This window comes from Myodes glareolus, chromosome 20, assembly GCF_982192425.1.
Source record: "Myodes glareolus chromosome 20, mMyoGla1.1, whole genome shotgun sequence".
NCBI classification, from domain to species: domain Eukaryota; kingdom Metazoa; phylum Chordata; class Mammalia; order Rodentia; family Cricetidae; genus Myodes; species Myodes glareolus.
Window position 1 is genome coordinate 56,874,900 of NC_142045.1, and position 19,735 is coordinate 56,894,634.

Below are 19,735 nucleotides of genomic sequence, written 5' to 3' on the forward strand. Positions count from 1 at the left end.
GGTTAGAGAAGAAACTGCATGTGACTTAACTCCTTTAAACAAATCAACATTTTTTGCTGCAAATATAGTATTTATCAGATATTACTAAATTATATGTCTCCACCCTCTGCTAGTTATATTTTTATATCATACAAAGAAGATGGTTGATATAGTTATTCAATTTTATTGCCAGCTTGTGGATTTTTATTTTCTATTAATTGTATTGATTATTATAAGAGCACTATTTATGTCTCAACCTACAACTTGTTTTTTCATTTCTTTTCTGTTTTTCTCTGAAATTTCCTCACTTAAACTTTGTGAATTTTAGGCTCTGGTGAAGTACATTTACACTCAGGATTGTCAAGTCTTCTGGATAAATGCCACTCTTTATTGTTATGAAAGAGGCTATATTCTCCTGAGTCTTTGTTTAAGACACACTTCACTTTGATGTTTATGCAACCACCGGAGACCTTTTTAGTTAATGTTAACACATTTTATCATCTTTTTAATTTGAACTTGCTTTTATTATACTAAAGGTTAATCTTATATAGGCATATATTGAGGAAGATACGTGTATTCAACCTAAAAATTTCTGTTTCATTATTTTGAGTGCTTAGGTTATTTGCCTTAAGTGAAAATATTGACTTATTAATGTTGAAATCTAGTTGTTGCTTTTCTCTATCTATTCTGCATGCTCTGTGTTCCTTATGACTTCTAATACATATGTCTATAGTATGCTGTTTGGTTTGCTTCACATTGCTCAATGTAAGTTTTCTTCTAAGCAGATAATGTGCTGCTGACCTTCCTGTGTGAGGATGAAAACCTTCCTCAAGTGAACCTGACATTTTCAAACTTTTGAAGAAATTTATTAGTGTCTGCAAAATTCCAGTCAGACCTTTTACTGTAGATTTTCTTGATGTTTTTCTCTTCTATTTTTATTTCTTCTACTTCTTCAACCAAGCATTTGATAGGTGAAGAATAGTTTGGCCTTGTGATAATCCTACAGGATCACCATTGTATATGTGGTCCATTATCAACTGAAACAGTAAGAAACAACTGTAAAGGGCTGTGATTCATATATATATATATATGTCTGCAAATATCTTCTAAGTGTAACTGTGTTTTTCTTTGAGTTTGCCAGTTTCCATTAGAACAATGTTTTTAGGTCTTTCTTAGATAGTTTTTACATTTCTGTTTATTTCAGGGTGAATAAAAAGAAAGAACATACTTTTTTAGTGGTGTTTGCTACCTTTGTTTTTTTTTTGTGTGTGTTTCTCACTGTCTTTTATTGATATTTATGCATTTTATGTATAAGCCAGTTCTTTCTGAATCTAAAGGTGATAATCTCTGTGGAAGTGCCTTTCTACATGAGCAGTACAAGGGGGATTTCTAGCATCATTGAAGATATAGGAGTTGTGGAATCTATGCAGGAATAGTTTACTGATATTGTGTAGTTCTCACAGTAAAGGCGAATATCGATAGATTTGTAGGATATTTTGCTAATACTGTGACTATCTAAAGGTTTCCTACAGTCTTTGGTAGAGATGGGTATTATGGTTTTTCTGTTGCTTTTCCTCCCACTTGAGAATTTGTGCTAGGTGATTTCATTGGGAACTTCACTCACCTTGTGGGATGGACTTCTGGTGGTAGTTATAGATCGGAGGCTAATACATGAGATGTGGAAATTCCTTCTGTATATGTGTTGCATTTATTGGTTGATGAATAAAGCTGTTTGGGCCAATGACTTAGCAGAGTGAAGCCAGGCAGGAGACCAGAACAGAGATAGAGAGAGTAGGTGGAGTCAGAAAGGTGCCATGTAGCTGCCAAAAGAGATGGACACACCAGAGCCTTAGGGAACTTGCTGGTAGGCCACAGCCTTGAGTGATACACAGATTAATAAAAATGGGTTAATTTAAGATATAAGAGCTAGCTAGGAATATGCTAGAGTTATTGGCCAAACAGTGTTGCAATTGATATAGTTTCTGTGTGACTATTTGGATCTGAGCAGTCAGTAAATGAACAAGTAGTCACTGCTTACAAAATGGCTCACCAACGTGGGCCAAGTATATCTACATAAAACCTGAGCAAGCTTGGGAAAAATTTGAGACACAAAAGAATAGAGTTTAGTGCAGCTTATTGGTAGGCACATTTTTATTTTCAGATGGACTCTCTTTGTTGACAGCAAGCAGGGACACCATGACTCCTTTAAGAGTGGTTTGATTCAATATTGAGGACAAAGGCTGCATGACTTCTTTAGGGGAGGGTTTCCTGGTTTGAACTGGCATGAAAGGCTCTGGTTCTTTCGGGAGGTCCAGTTATGGAGTATTTGAATTGGGTTTGTGAGCAGAGTGCTACAGGCTGATTGATGGTAATGTGGGCCTGCTGCATTTCTGGAGCTGGGGCAGAAAGTATGACTTGTACAGCTGGTGATAAACATACCTCTGCCATGTTGAACTGGGCAGAGCTAAAAGGCAAAGCAGCTTGGTCCTAGCCACATCCACTTAGCATTTTAAAAAAAAGGCACTCCTGGTCAGAAAATGATAACAGATATACAGCAATACAAATTCAGATAAAAAAAAACTGAATGGGTCACAGTGTGTTTAAAAAAATATACATTGACTTGAGAGAGAGAGAAGAAAAGGAGTATAGACAATTATAAAAAAAGAAATAGTTTATAAAAAGTAAAACAAAGTTTGGAAAGAGGCAGAGTACAAACAGTCAAAGACTAAAGGAGTAAAGAAAAATAAGCCAAATAAAGATGGAAAATACACAAAGAGTCTGAAATATGTATATTATTGTGTTTTCTTTGATTTTTTGACTGTGAATGAGCTAAATACAGAGAAACATTTCATTGTACAGAGTGCTAAGCTAAACCAACATATATATTTTAAAGGCATCTTGACATCAAAATCTAAATCTAAGGATATGTTGCTTTGGAAAAGAGGTTCTGCTTTTGTTTCCATGGAGGACAGAAAGTTGTGGATTCCTTACAAGCCAATATAGTTTGATTATATGGGAACCCCTGAAGCAATGGCCCAGATGACCCAACATCTGTGATAGCTTCAGGACTGCTGGCTGAGATGGACCTACCACAAATGATACCCCATGAAAGACCTAATTAACAGCACTCCAAATCATCAGGAAGTAGTCAGAGAACAATGCTCAAATTTCCTAGATGTTTATAAATGTTGGTTCATATTTAAAAGAGGAAATGCTATAGAGGAGAATACTTTGCATTGGTAGGCATCTTTGTTTATTGACAGAAATTGAGGTCAATTTTGTTATATCTATATCTATATATTTCTGCTCTTGTTTCAGGTATTATGTTTATACAGGTCATTTAAAAATGTAATATATAATTAAAACTTACAGATAAATAGGTAGTCATTATAATGGTCAAACTTATAGTCATGTTAGTTAGGTTTTCTAGATATGCAGATATCTATTTCAGTTAGATAATCTTCAACAATTCAAAACCTATGGAATATGGTATTTAAAATGTCTTAAAAACTTAGACCTTTCTCAACACTAGGACATGTCGGCTTATGGCATCACCAATTACTTCAGAGAAGTTGATGGGCATTGAAGAAACTTACTATGGAATTTGCCTTCAATGTCTCAAGGCTAGACATTTGGCAAGAAATTGCTCTCGTCTGTACTGCTTGATGGTATACTGTATAAACTGGACACGCAGGACCCACAGAAAAGTGCCTGCTGGATATTCCAAAAGATGGAATGATTTTTCAGGGTTCCTGCTTCACAAAAGAAACTGCCCAGATATTCTGCAGGACACAGAAGAAAGTGACTGATGAACTGCCAAGATAGGTGAAACAGTCTTTGAAATTTCTTGCTTCATGGAAAAGTCTTCCAGATACTATGAGTCTATAGGCAAAGGATGGATGCCCCAACATTACACAAGAATTTAGGGTGACTTTCCAGGCAACAATGTGTCTCTGTCAATCCTAGAATTTTGGAAGTTGCTCACAATGCACTTCCTGTTTACTTGGGTAACATTATATCCTTCTGGGGTCTTTGAAGAATTCAAGATAGTTATAGTTTTCCTTAGTTATGATAAAAAATAAATTAGAAATGAAACTTTAGATTCACAAATGTTGGAGAAGGAGCCACTTGTTTCTTCCCAGCTACTTAGCCTGAAATAAACACACAGAAACTACATTAATTAAGTCACTGTTTGGACCATTAGTTCTAGCTTCTTATCAGCTAACTGTTACATATTAATTTAACCCATTTCAATCAATATGTAAATCATCACAAGGTCATGGCAAAGTTTCAGCACATCTATCTCTGGTGGTAGCTTCATGGCTTCTCTCTGGCTCTGCCCTTCTTTTTCTTAGCATTCAGCTTAGTTTACCCTACCTAGCTAAGTTCTGCCCTATCAACAAGACAAGGCAGTTTTTTTATTCATTAACCAAGACAGTGGGACCTCCCACATCATTTTCCCTTTTCTGTTTAAAAGAAAAGGAAGGCTTTAACTTTAACATAGTAAAGTTACATATAAAAAAACAGGTATCAAGCAAGAATTACAGTTACAGTATTTAAATCTACTTTATCCTTTATCATAATTAAGGAAAATTATGACTATCACTATAAATTCTTCAACTCCATCAAAGACTCCAGAAGGATATAGTATTATCTAAGTAAACAGGAAGTACATTGTAAGCAACTTTCAAAACTCTAAAAATGACAGAAATATCTCACTGCCTGGACAGTCACCCAAAGTTCCTCTATCTTCTGTACTGTTGGAGCATCCATCTTCAGCCTACAGGCCCATAGTATCAGCAGACTTTTCCCATGAAGCAGGAAATTTCAAAGACAGTTTTGCCTATATTGGCAGTTTATCACTCACTTTTTTCTGTATCCTACGGTATATCTTGCAGACTATTTCATGAAGCAGGAACTCTGAAGGACTGTTTCACCTTTAGGCAAGTTCAACAGTCATTTCTCTGTGAGTCCTGCATGTCCAGTTCATCAAGCAGTCCAGGAAAGAGCAGTTTCTTGCCCAAATGGCTAACCAATGCTAAAAGGAGTCTCTTCAATGCCCATCTTCCTTTTGGAGTAATTGGTGCTGACAGGAGCAGATGTGTCTCACTGTCATGAAAAGTCCTAACTTTTTAAAACATTTAAATGCCATATTCTGAATGTCTCTGAATGATTTGAAGAAGTCCTGAAATATATATCTATATCTAGGAAACCTAACTAACATGACTGCAAGTTTAACTATTATAGATGATTATCTATTAACCTATATTTCTTAATTATAAATCACATTTTAAATGAGGTGCACAAACACAATACCTTAATTGAGAACAGAAATACATATACATATGACAAAATTGATCTTAAGTTTGTATCAATAAACCAAGGTGCATACCAATGCAAATCTCTATAAGCATATCTCCCTTTAAATGTATAGAAGTATTTATAGACAATATTTGGGAATATGGGTGTAGTTCTGTCCAAACTTCTTCCTGCTGTTTATTGGGCAGAGTAATTCTTTGAGGGGTATTCAAGGCAACCTTTCAGGGGGTCTTAGTCCATCAAACCACATTAGTCTGGAAGCAATCCACAGGTTCTCTTTCTCTATGGAAATAGAAAAGAACTCCTTTTTCAAAGCAGCATATCCCTAGATCCATATTTTGAAACCAAGATACCTTTATAATATACGTGGTGGTTTAGTTTAGCAGCCCATACAATGAAATGCCTCTCTGTACTTAGCTCCTTCATAAACAAAAATTCAAAGAAAACACAATTATATACATATATATATATATATATGTGTGTGTGTGTGTGTGTGTATATATATCAGACTCTCTGTGTATAGTCCATCTTTACGTGGTTTATTATTCTTTATTTAATCTATGACTGTCTGTACTCTGCCTTTTTAAAGACTTTGTTTTATTATTATTTTTAAACCATTTACTTCTTTTCCAACTCTCTACACTCTTTGTCTTCTCTCTCCCAAGCCTGTGTACATTTATCCAACACTGTGACCCATTTAGAGGTCTTTTATATCTGAATCTGTCCTACTGTATATCTTTAATTTTTTACTGTCTAGGATTACTTTTTAAAAAGCTAAGCGCTTCTTAAACTTAAGCTGCACCATTGCTAGGAGAAATATGGTAAAGTCTGCTTGCTCCACACAGACTGACATGGTGAAGCTGTTTGCTGCCTCTAAGGGCCATGCTCACAGCCCTAGTTTTAGTCACACAGCCAGTCTATGTTACCATTAAGAAAGTTGTAGAACTCTGATCAGATAGGTGAGTGAGAACTCTTGGGGTAGACTTGTATTTGAAATTTAATAGCCTCTTTCTTAAAGCAACCCAGTAGCAGTCACTTCTCAGGTGGATGAGGGGTGTGTAATTATGCTTCTTTCATTGGAATTTCCAAGTAGAAATAGGCATTTGTAACCTCAGTCCCCAATGAAGCCATTGCTTCTGGGAACCTGTGGTAGCTTCAATAGGAATGCATGGTCATGGTGTCTCTTCACAGCAATAAAAGTCCAATGAAGATACAACCACCTGCAGTATTGCTGGTGCCAGTAGCCTCCACTGTGCTACTTTGTTTCAGATGTGCCCTCGATCTCTCACACTTGCAGATTATTTTCCTGCACAGATATTCCCGACTGTAGTGCTTCCCCTTTCAGGTATAGACTCTTTAATGGGCCCCTTTAGCTCGCATAGGCCTACTTTGATTTGTGGATACATGTAGATGTATATGCAAATACATACACATATGCATACATGTTAAAAGAGAGAGAAAGGAGAGAAAGAGAATATGGAGAATGAAAGGCTAATATCTGTTATTACATCATACCAAAAAGTATATTTTCAAAAGCATGAATGAATAAACAATAAAATCAAAGTGTGTTTTAAGTCATAAGAGAAGAATTGTTAGAAGATAGCACAAAACTAATTTCTAATGCTAAGAGCTAGAGAAGTCCAAAGTGTATGGACATGTTCATGTTATCAATACATTTTGCTGGCTCAGGTCAAATCGTTGCTGTGATATAGTGAGAGGCAAGACAAAGACTCTGTAGTAAAGGACAAAACACGGCACAGCAAGGGACACATTTTAAATGCAGAAAAATCTTTAAGATGAACTTTTAATCTGTTTGTCACTGGAGTCAAACACAGATTTTGAAAAGATAAAGTTGTCATCTTCAGCATCTGCAGTTCTGGTTCTGCTCTTTGCATACCAGAGGTCCTAATCAGCAATGCAGCTACAAAATAATATAACTAGGTGCTTTCAGATGACTCTTACACCACGCAAGGCACGATTAATCAAACATAAAGATGAGAAGAGTGTCACAAATGGGGCAAGTGAGTGAGTTAACATACTCAGCCTGGCATAAATAAAAGCACAGTGCCTTAGTGTGGTGAGGAGCTAGCAAAAAAGGGAAGAATGTCTTGTTTCTTAAAACCATGACACACCCAAAGGTCAGAGAGGAAAATGCCTATTTTCTCTGTTCACTACTCTCCACATTGAGCATGTAAAGACACTCGCAGAAAGGCTAATTTGCTATATTTTCTCTTGTTTGTTCCCATAGTTTATAAACATACATAATCATGCTTCTACAAATTAAGTGAAAGTAGAAGTAAATTTGTCTGGAACAAGAGAGAAAATGAGGGGCAGGGTTTATAAAAGTGAGAATGGATGGATAGTGGTGAGCAATTTGCTCAATAGACAACGCAGACAGCATATGAGCTCTTATGATATGACAATGGCTTTTAGAAGATAACTCTTCCAAGTCAGAAGTAGCACATCCACACGAATGAACTTGCTCTTATCACTAGTGAACTGTAAAGTTATACACATACACATATATCAAAGCAGGATTTTAATGTAAATTTATTCTCTGATTTATTATCAACCAGTGTTCTTTTTGTACAGCCATACAACTGGGGTCACATTTTCTCAGGTAAAAACGAATCACAAGTAGAAAATGCTTAGGGAGTCCCTGTCTAAAGCAACGATGTCATTCAGTTTGTGACATCAAAGGCCAAGGTGCAGCTGCTTTGTATTGTGAAAATTTAGGTTATTCTTCAAAGAAAATATTAATAAGAGCTAAAGAGATGAGAATATATGTGTATTTATGTGTGATGCATGCATGTGTATATAGGTGTATGTGTATAATGTGTATATCTGTGTGAATGTGTAAATGTGTATTCCTATGTATTGTGCGTATGTGAGTATACATGTGTGTGTGCATGCATATATATGTGTGCATGTGTATATGTATATATATGTGTGTGCACGTGTATGTGTGTAATTGTGTATGTGTGTGTACTTAAGTGTCTGTATGTGTGTGTACATGCGTATGAGTATGTATGAGTGTACATATGTATGTGCATGTTCATATGTATATGTGTGAAAATGTATATGTGAGTGCATGTGTTTCTGTGTGCATGTATATGTGTGCATGTGTATATATATGTGCATGTATATATGTGTGTGCATGTGTATATATGTGTACATATATATGTGTATTCATGTGTATATGTGTATGCGTATGTATGCGTGTATGTATGTATGTGTGTGCATTTATTTGTGCATGTGTGCGTGCATATACACATATATTTACATGCTCTAATCTGTACAACCTCTTCAACATTCTGAAAATTATAAACTATAATCATAATAGATTTTATTTCAGTTTTTGTACATGAGTTACAGCATCCATCTCTTTTTTTAGTCTATTTCTATTGTATATATTGTTTCTTTCTCTTGTATTTTTCTGCTTTTCAATGCCTGAGTGATGTGAAAATACTTGGTACATACTAGATAATTTTACAGTATTTCATTGTGGTTTGTTTTGCTTTGTTCTATCAAAGTCAGAGCTTCCCTTTATAACCCAGGCTACCTTTGATCTACTATCCTCCTACCACCACCTCCCCAATTTTGGTACAACAGGTTATGAGTCACCAGGTGTGGCTGAATATTTTTATATTTGTATATACATATTCTCAAATTTTTACTTTTAATCTCTCTGGAGAGAAAGATAAATAACTAGGATAGAGTTTGATCCTTGCTTTTAAGCCTTATTGATGGGACCAGAAGACCCATTATTTAGTATTTGTTTTATCTAACTCTTAAAAAATATAGCATCTTGAATACTTTATTAAACATGACACACATAATTAGGCATTGTGTTGGGTGAGATTACAAACTGGCATTGCTTTGTGATAGCTCCAGTGAATGTTCTTTTCTATAAATCCACCCACATCCACTCACCAAACTGTGGTCGTTTTCTGACAAGTTTCTTGGTGATCACTTAGATGAAGACTTCAGGAAGTTCTCACTTCTGTCTCCTGAGTCCCGCCACCATCACCTCAGCACATCTCCAGAGCCTGCTCTGTGTCACAGAAACTACCGAAGCTGTAGCTTGGAGAGGTCAGACTTCGGTTTGTTTTCACACAATATCTCCTTTATCACTTTCCCTATGCCAGGCTGAAACCCATGTTATATAATTTTTCTAATTCATTGTCTCTTATTCAAGATGAGTCAAACACATTATACTTCTTCATCTTGGATGAAAGTGCAATTTCTTCTTTTTGTATGAATTCTACACAAAATATTGAACAAGGGAACCATTAATACCAGCAATGCTGGCTGACTTTCTGGGATATAGTATGATGGCAGAGAAAGAATTTGAAGAGATTAATAAACTATACAGAGAATAATCAACCTTCTTCTAATCTTAACTACTTACCAAATTTCGCTTTCACAAATAATCTGAACTAAAGTCTTAGACTTTATCTTCTTTGATGTCAATGACTGGCAAAATCAACTATCGTACAATTTCATAATGGTGATTTTGGTTACTAGAGCATTTGTATTTAATAAAATCTAGGAAGTGTTATAAACTATCAGGGCACAAATTAGATCTCTTGATGTAATTTAGTGTTTACAATGATGTTCAACACACATATTCAATACTTCTAAGTAACAATCACAGATATAATTTACTGAGGAATTCATAAAAGCAGAGTATGTTACATACTGTTTATATATGTTTTTATTGTCAGACAGTTATTATTTTAATGTCTGACTTACAGATGAAAAAGGAAAAGTAAAATGATGAATAATATTCACAAAGACCCTGTACTAGCTAAGTAGTGGTGCTTGGGTTTTATCTTGAGGTTTTTAGATGCTAAATCCTGCCCTTTTATCAGAAGGCAGAAACAAGCAACTCAAATGCAGACTTGAGAGAGAAAATGCAGGAGTGACCTAGCAGCCAGCCTCCCTGGAACACTGCACTTCTAAATAAGAAGCATGGCACACCATGATGCTGACGACAGAACTCTGGTAGCATGAGTATCCTGGAGACTCCAGAGGAGTCTGCACTTTCCATGTCTCCTTCAACTTGTTTCATCCCCATAGAAACCCTGGAGGTGTGAGTGCACACTGTCCAATCCAAGGCAATGTGCTAACCCTTCACAGCAGACAGGCGTCCACTAGACCAGTGGTTGTTCAGTTGCTGTAAAGTAGATGCTGTTTCCCAAAACTGTCTCCAGAAAGGTTCACCTCCATGCCCTTTGCCAACCCATAGACATTGCTTTCTTGTTGAGGGACACCCCTGTAATGATAGCACAGACTCTTTTTACTGTTGGGATCCAGAAGGAAAATGAAGAGTTAACCATTCACTACAGAACTGTAATGTTGAGTGGGATGTGAATCCTAGTGTCCCTCTTGGCCTTTACTGCACTAGCCTCTTGCTGCTCAATGACTGCTGCTTCCACTTGGCTCGTCGCTCCTTTTGAATGATGCATCTGCTTCCAACATTTCTCTGACAGAGCTAGAGAGTGAAAGAGTGCATTGAGCTCTAAACCTTCTATTTAGTTACAGCTACTGATGTATTTTTATGCACAGGATCTTAAAACGTGCATTTAAAAAGGTTGCTTGACATTTCAAAATGGTGCCATCTATACAAAGTAAGAACATGCTACTCACAAATCTTCCTTAAAGAGAATGTGCGTCTCTCAGGAATTGTTTTTTATCTTTCAGCTTAGGGCTTATCCCTGTTTTCTTACATAGGATCACATCAGAGTGGCAAAAAGAAAAAAAAAACATATGAATCTGGCTCAGACAGCCATTGACATGTTGAGAGAATGGAACCCCCTCCTACCATATGACTATCAGGCACTGCTTATTGTTACAAAATCATTTTTATTTATCAGGAGGTACTTGTGCTATGTGTGAAGATATCAAGGATTGATTTGACCAACAAGACTCAGTACGATCTGTGAGGCAGTAGAATGAGAAGGCACTTTAATTGTATTAATAGGTTCCTGTTGCCAATGTCTGCAGGTAATACCAAAACAAATAGTTCAGATTGTCGTAGATCTCCATGTCACCAAACAGGCACATGGATGTCACATAATAATGCGAATAGATTCTGTGTCCTGTGAGTTGTTCTAGAATAGCAGTTCTCAACCTGAAAGGACCAACCCCTTCCGGAGTCAAACAACCTATTCACACAGGTCGCTGAAGACCACCTGCCTATCAGATATTTACATTGTGATTCATAACAGTAGCAGAATTAGTTATGAAGTAGCAACAGAAATAGTTTTAGGGTTGGAGTCACCACAACAAGAGGAACTGCGTTAAGGGCAGCAGTGTTAGGAAGGCTGAGAAACACTGCTCTACAAAGACTATACTATGCTGGGCTGTTTTGAGACTATTGTACCAAATTGGAAGTTTGATAGGATGCACCCAGATCAGCAAACACTAATATTCAGAGAATTACAGGAGTTAATAAGTAATGCCATCCTCATGCCTATAAATTTGTACTATTAATAGAAAATTGTCACAAAGAGGACAGAATGAGTACACAATAAATTTCTGCCCATTCCACTGCAATTCATAAAACTACCACAAAATATTAACCCCTGGGGAAAGGAGAGTCTTTTTCTTCAGCAGTGTGGCTCATGGTGCTCATCCATGCTACAGGGATGGTGTCTGACACCAGTGTGCATCTGGGGCATTGATGCGGGAGGAAGAGGAAGAGAGATCATGGAGGAGGAGATAACATGAATTTGGAAGGATGAAAAGAGATATAGGGTCAGGGTTTAGAAATAAGTATAAGGGGTTCTTGGAGTTGATATACTCTGGAAACATTATATTCATGCATGAGATTTACAAAAAATAAATAAAAACAAATAACCCAATATTATAGGTTAAGGTATTTAAAAATAATTACATTTATGCCATTATTTTACCATTGGGAAAACAAAGACTTTGAAAATTTCAAAGTTCTCAGAACTGCCTAGTGGTGAGCATACTAATCAAAGTATGGATTTTCAGAAAGACAAACATGGTATGCACTCACTCATAAGTGAATATTAGGTATAAAGCAAAGGATAAACAGACTCCAATCCATAGCCTCAGAGAAGCTAGGTAACAAGAAGGACCCTAAGAGGGATGCATGGATTTCCAGGAGTCTAATTGATAGGAGTGAGAAATTGACCATTGTTGTGGAAATTATTACAGGGTTAGACTTTGTTAAAAGGCAGCTTTAGAAACTAGAGGCCTGGTGGTTTTACTCACACATCTCTGCGGCTTCTGAACAGATGGGTTTTTATTTGTAGAGACTGAAGAGACCGGGTCTTTTAAAGAAACAGGACTGGGGCAATGGTTCAGTCCACAACTGTTTGCCAAGTAACTATAAAGACTTGAACTTGACCACACAGCTATAATACCTGTGCTGAGGAGGCAGAGGCAGGCAGATTCCTGGAGATGTCTAGCCTGCTAAACCAGTATGTTCCAGGTTCAGTGAGAGACGCTGTCTCAGAAGGCAAGGTGGTATGTGATTAAGGAAGATACTCAGTGTAAACATCTGGCCTCCGCACTTGAGCTCACACATGCATGTGCACCTACAGGCACATGTGTACATACACACACGCATACACACACACACACACACACAGAGAGAGAGAGAGAGAGAGAGAGAGAGAGAGAGAGAGAGAGAGAGAGAGAATTTAGATGTTTGGTTCATAGCATCACCCCAGCCCCTGACACCCATCTTTGGAGTGCCAGTGGAGTAGGAAGCTCCATTTCAAGCCACTTCCCCTGGGAGTTGCCTTGGTCCAGACTCCACCTTGGGGAGAGCCTGTCAAGCAGTGACCCTTCCCCAGGGAAGGTCAGGACCACTCCCACAGGCTATTTAGGCTGCTGCTCAGAGAAAGAACATGTGGTCTCCAGGTTACACACAGTTCCCCCTGCTTTCCCTTGACATGCTTTTTCCAGGGTCACCTCGGAGCATTAAACATGGGCATCTTTTATTCGGTCAAATTTGGTCTGATTGGAATTGTTTGTGTTGGTGGAGAGGCTCGTCTTAAGAAATATTCCTAACACTGTCCTTTGCGCATCATATGTAGCATGCTTGTGGCAAAATTTCCGGAAGCGCTGGGGAGGGGCTGGGGAAAGGAAGTGAATGCGATCTCTGATTAGCCCATAGTAACCCTCTCAGATGGAAAGTGCTCGCCTTCTTCTCCCCATCTCTGTGGGCTGAGTCCTCCTCTTCCTTTATGCGGCTCTCACGCCTGTGTCAGTCCTAAGTTCTTTTCAGCATTTCTCCATATTTCCTTGCCTTTTACTTCTCAGATATGACAGCACCTTTTCTTGTTTCAAACAAAGAAGCGTCACCCTCCATCCTGAAGCCTCTGGAAGACTCTGGAAACCTTGAGTTAATACAATCTGAGGCGTCTTATGAGGCCAACCACGAAAAAGCATCTTTCTATGAATTCTGGAGTGTATTTAAAGTCATTAATTTATCTGATACCTTCTTACTTTAGAAGTAAAACTGAGGAAGACACAGAAGGCCAAGTACCAGCCCAGAAAACAGTCTAGAGCCAATTATGAAAGAGTTTCTGTGCCTCAAAGTCAAGGGGACAAGAGAAAAGACAGTACCCAAAACTCCGCTTGCCTCCCTGGGCATCATCAAGCTACAGTTTTGTTAAAGTTATTTTATTGCTAATTTAAATAATAGCAATGACATAACTTTTCCTAAGAAAGTGTGGTTACATTACTTCTGTAGCTCAAGTGTCTAAAGATCCCCTGGGCATGTGGGAAGGAGTTATCACTACTTCTGCTCTGAAGATGCTCTGGGCCCAGTGAGGTTCAGAAATGGAATTCACCCTGAGCCCTTGAGCTGTTTAAACTTATTTGTTTTCCATATCTTATTGCCTCTGGCGCTTCCATGGTGACTTTTCTCACACATTGAATTAGCCTAATTCAGTCTTCTTGCTGCAACACAAGAGATTTTTTTAAAATTTTTTTTCTGTTGTTCTATCTTTTCGTTGTTGTTGTTTGTTTGTTTTTATAGACAGGGAATTTCTGCGTAAATCTGGCTGACCTAGAACCTACTCTGTAGGTCTCACAGAGAGAGATTCACCTGTCTCTGCCTCCCTAGTGCTGGGATTAAAGGTGTGCTCCACCACTGCCCGCTACCCAATCTATCTTGAAACAAGCTGCCTTTGCCCACTGGATGATGACCTTTACTAACTAACCAGTCTCGATGCCATCCTGTGGCCTCTAAGTGTGAAGAGTCTTTCTCACCACGACTCTGCTGCTGTCTTCATCTTGCTCTCTCTACCCGTCTAAGTGCTCAAGCCGTGCAGGAAGCTGTGACTGCCCAGTAACTCCAAGGTTTTTCTTTGTTTTTTGGCCCATTTCACAGGCCTCTTGTAAGCATCATTAAGGAGACCCACAAGAGCCCGGGATAAAGAATGACAAGTATTTACTTTAGGGGAAAAAAGTTCACAATAAGGGTAGAGAGCCACAGTCCTCTGTGGACACTGGAAGTCTCACCACCACCCATGAAAGAGAGCATGAACACTCTTTGTCTGCATTTATAGAACCTCAACTACATCCTAATGGGCCAATACCTAAAAGGATATATTGGCTGAATAAATTTCCACAATGCCTACCCCTTTTGTCTAAATAAGAGAATTCCAAACATAATACAAAACTATATACAATAAGGACAAACACCAAGTATTGTCCAGGAAAAAGAAAAGGCAAAAACATACACAAAAATAGAACTACATCAAATGGAAAACATATGCTAAATGTCCAGCCTAAGGTAATTAGCAAATAACAGAGATTATTTCAATAGCTGTCCTATTTTGAGGAGTCTAAGTCCCATACAAAAATGTATTAGTTAAATTATGAGAGGAAAGTAGCTGTGACTATTTAGTCTTTAACCCCATCAAATACCTGAGAAGTAAAATAATATTACCCGAGCAAGCAGGAAGTGCAAGCAAGCAACTTCCAAAAGGTAGAAGAAATGACAGAGACAGTTGGATACCTGGGCAATCACCCAAAGTCTCATTTGCAATGTTGGAAAAAATGAATGTTTGAAGATTACCTATCTATGTGGAATACAATCTCTGAGCATCTAGAGAATCTGACTAGCCTAGCTATAAGTATGACAAACATGGGTGACTATTGACTTGTAAATCTTAATACCAAACAGATGTGCAGCAAATGAGAACAAAAACCTCAAAATGTAATATAAATATATATATTGCAATATATAAATATATCCTAAAATTTCATCAATATACAAAATATCTTAGAGGTAAAAGCATGCATGCATACAATATGTCAGAATAACATTGCATATGTGCACAAATACTGTAAATAAAAATAGGAGTGTACTCAATATAACAATTGTAATATGAATTTGTATCAGTATATAAATTATCTTAGACAGGAATGCATTCCTGTAACAATCTCTTCCTAGAAAGAGTTCACCTGTAAATCTCCTGATCTGAAGATGGTTGTAAATTGCCTTTCCTTTGAAGAGTGGGTCAGATAGAAGCTATACTATATGGAATACACTACTGTATGCTTGTTTCTTCATTCTTCTCTTTCTGGAAGACCTAGAGCTTTATGATGGCATGACAATCTTTAAACATTTGGTGGAGCTGATTCAATCAACAGCAAGAGACACCATCAGGCAAGCTCTAGCTTCTAACTGGGTTGTATACCCCACAAGTGAGAAAGTTGGGGTGTGGTGCAGAGAGGAATACGTTAAGGTCATGGGTGAAGATGTGAAGAGAAAGAGGAGCAATGGCATAGCAAATAAAGAACATATAAGGCCCTCAATGCCACAAAGCAATTTATTGCCTGCCCTTATACAGAAATGTATTTGGAGACTGGGCAATGGTTCAGTAGTTAAGAGTACAAATAGCTCTTGTGGAGGGCTGGAGTTCCATTCCCAGCAGCCACTGCTGCTGACTTAGCTCCAGATCCAGGTGATCTGACTCCCTCTTCTGGCCTCTGTGTTCTCAGCACTCACATGCACAAACCTCTTCCTCCACATATGCACACAAGTAAAAATAAAAATAAAATATTTTCAAAAAAGAAGTCTTTGGTTCAGACTCTGAACCAAACAAATGAAACAGTGAAGATATTTAGATTGTAAAATTTGGCCTCTTTCAACAAACTAGGATCCTCCTCCAACATATTCTAAATATCTTTAAATTTTTTGATTATCAAGAGAAAGTCACTCTGGCTGTTTGTACACCACACATTCCAAATGTCAGTTCAGCTCATTAATTAATAACAACAATAAAAATCACTTGATCTGTATTACCAGGTAACAAAGGCTTCTAGTGGGATTAACCATCTCCAAGAGACATTTCAGGAAAGGTTGCCTTGTATCTGCCAAGAGTGTGACAAGCTTGGCAGGCTACAAAACCAAGGAGAAGGAAAACGTTGCTCAGAGAAAGCACCCTGGCAATTTTGAGTCTCTTCTTCTTTGTATCCCAAAATATGTTATACATCAATGGAGAGCACACATGCAAAGCAGAAGAAACAGAGCTTGCTTTCTGGTTGGCAGCACATCTCCCGCTGTTATGAGGAAAGTGTAGTCTAGGTAGTTTTCAAAGGAAGAAAATATTTTTTGTTGCTTTTTAATATGTTTTCAAAGTTGTTATTTGAATAGCTGGCATTGTTGAGGTTTGCTACACATCCAACCACGTGCTGTCTCACGTATTTTTCCCTAGCAACTACAGCTTCTCTCCCAGGCTGCAGCAAAATAAAGACATTTATGCAAAGGTTTTTCACGTTCCAGTTTTTCTTCCTACTTGGCAGCTTTCTGCATGCTTAGTGGCTGTCTAAGCCGTCAATTTGCAGATAGGGTGATTAAATAAAGTATGTTCTTGTTGGTAATTGATAACTCCATTCTAAAAATGCAATGGCTTCAACATGTTTTGAAAAACTGTGTACCAATGTTCTCATGTACATAACCTTTTTATGATGTGTTTTAATAGCTTTTAGACTATAAATTATAAAAGTACTTTTTGTTAATTTTCTTTATGATGGTTATAAATTTACTTACATGAGTGATGTCAGTGAGAAACAGTAACTATGTGTTTATAGTGATTTTTGAAAAATGGATGCTTTTGTTCACTGGCTGCCTGTAGAAAGCAGGTTTAATTTCATTTTTCTTCTGATAAGCCAGTAGCCATCATCACAGTGAATCTGAACTATAAAGGCTGGGCAGTGGGACCAGTAGCCATCATCACAGTGAATCTGAACTGTAAAGGCTGGGTAGGGGAAATAGTAGCCATCAGCACAGTGAATCCGAATTGTAAAGCCTGGCTGGCAGGGCTATTTGCAAACAGAAGGGAAACAGGCTTCTCTAAGAATGCTGTTAATTTATTGCTTGGTGTGGACATAGTCAAACTATTTATTGTTTTATAATCTTATCGCATGCAATTAGCAAAAAAAATAAGAGGCAGGATTTGTTACTGGTTTAATTCAGAGTCAAGAAGAAAAAAACCTACAGATTTACTATTCAGGAACTAGGTTTGTATGATGGTGGGTTTTAATGTCAACTTGCTACATATTAGAGTCACCTCAGTAGGAAGCCTCACCTGAAGCATTTCCATAATTGCCTTGAAATATGGGAAGACCCACCCTAAATAAAAGCAAGAGAGCACCTTCTAGATGCAGTTCAGTAGAATGGAGCATTGCAGAAGCTTACTTTCCTCTTGTTAGCTTGTTTCCTCCCTCTTTACTCTGACGATGCCAGTTCTTTCGCTGATCCAGCATTTCCAGGCTTCTTCTTTTGACCGAGAACCAGAAGCTCTTCAAGAAACCCCCAGGTCTTTGGGTCAGATTGGGACCACTAAGGTCCACAGCCTCCATGCATTGTGCACCTATTGTGGTCTCAGTCTCTTAAGTGTGAGACAGCTCACCCACAAGACACTTGGTGTCGAGAAGTGAGCATGTGTAGATAGGATGACTGTATATAATATATTCATATTCTATTGCTTCCATTTCACTAAGGTACTCAGACTCATGTAGTGTGCTTATGGCTCAGGTTATGCCAACTAACTTTTTATAATTCTCATTTATTTCTGTAACCATTGATTTTGGAGTAAAACATTTTATGATAAACAAGACTAGACTCTGCCTTGGAAGAGCAAAGAGTCTCATTGGGGAGCGACAACCTATAAACACTGTGTTTCAATAAAATTATGAAAATGGACTTCAAAAACACAGAGTATGCAGACTGTTTAGTGTACATCTGATGAGGCTCATATTGGTAAATCACCAAATGAATATGGTGAGAGGATGAGGAGGGAAACATATCTGAACCTTACAGTTCAGGAAGGTTGATTGCCTGCTGCTACTGCTCAGTACACGGCCAGATCATTAGATTAAGGGCAATAAAATTCTGGCAACATCCAGTCTTACAAGACACAATTTGTGACTTGAGATCTCTTTTATAAATGTATCATGGATGTCCTTATTCCCAGAATTCAGTCAACAGTCCTTAGTAACTTAGTTCATGTCAGTGACATAGCTAATGTGAATATTATCTTCCTTTGAGATTTATGTCAAACTCTGTTCAAAGCTTTACACCTGACTTAACATACTTCCAAAGACAATGACATGAATTGAATATTATTATCAGCATTTCATAGATTAAAAACAACTAAAGTAGAGAAGTGGATATGTAACACCTGATACAATATAAGGCATTGGTAAATGTAGGGACGGTGGTGGAAGCCAGGGTTAACTAGCTTGAGACGACATTTGCGAATTTTTATTCTTTGACAATTTCATACAGGAACATATTCAGTTTTGATCATTTTCATCTTCATTACAGTCTCTCATTTTCCCTCCACCAAAATGCATTTCCTTCCCCCAAACCTCCTTCCTACTTATTTCCTGTCTTTCTGTTTTTCTGTCTCATGAAGATTAGTTAAGTTTCTTTTCATGAGCAGAAGTGGGAGTTATTTACTTGAACAATGGAACTTCTCAGTGGTTACACTACTCAGGGGACTGACCTTTCCACGGAGGAGCTATTAATTGCCCATAGACCCTCCCTGAGGGCTGAAACCGTATGAGCCCCACCCCCATACATGATGAAATGGTAATGGTCTCATCTTGTGCACACAACCACAGCAGAAATGAGTTCCTAAGCCGTAATTGTGTCATATTCAGAGGACCAAACTTCACAGCATTCCCCTCCAACCTCTGGCTTTTACACTCTTTCTGCATCTTTCTCTGTGATGTCCCCGAGACTTGGAGCTGTGAGGCAGATGGAAAGATGTACCTTAATCACTGACTGTGCTTGCATTTTAAAAGTTAAGAGCAAAGGAAGTAAGCCCAAGTTTTTATATTGATAATTTGTATTTAACCATTTACACATGTTTTTAAAAATAAAATTAAAGATCTTTTGTCTAAGATTTTTTTGACTTGTGGAATCCCAAAT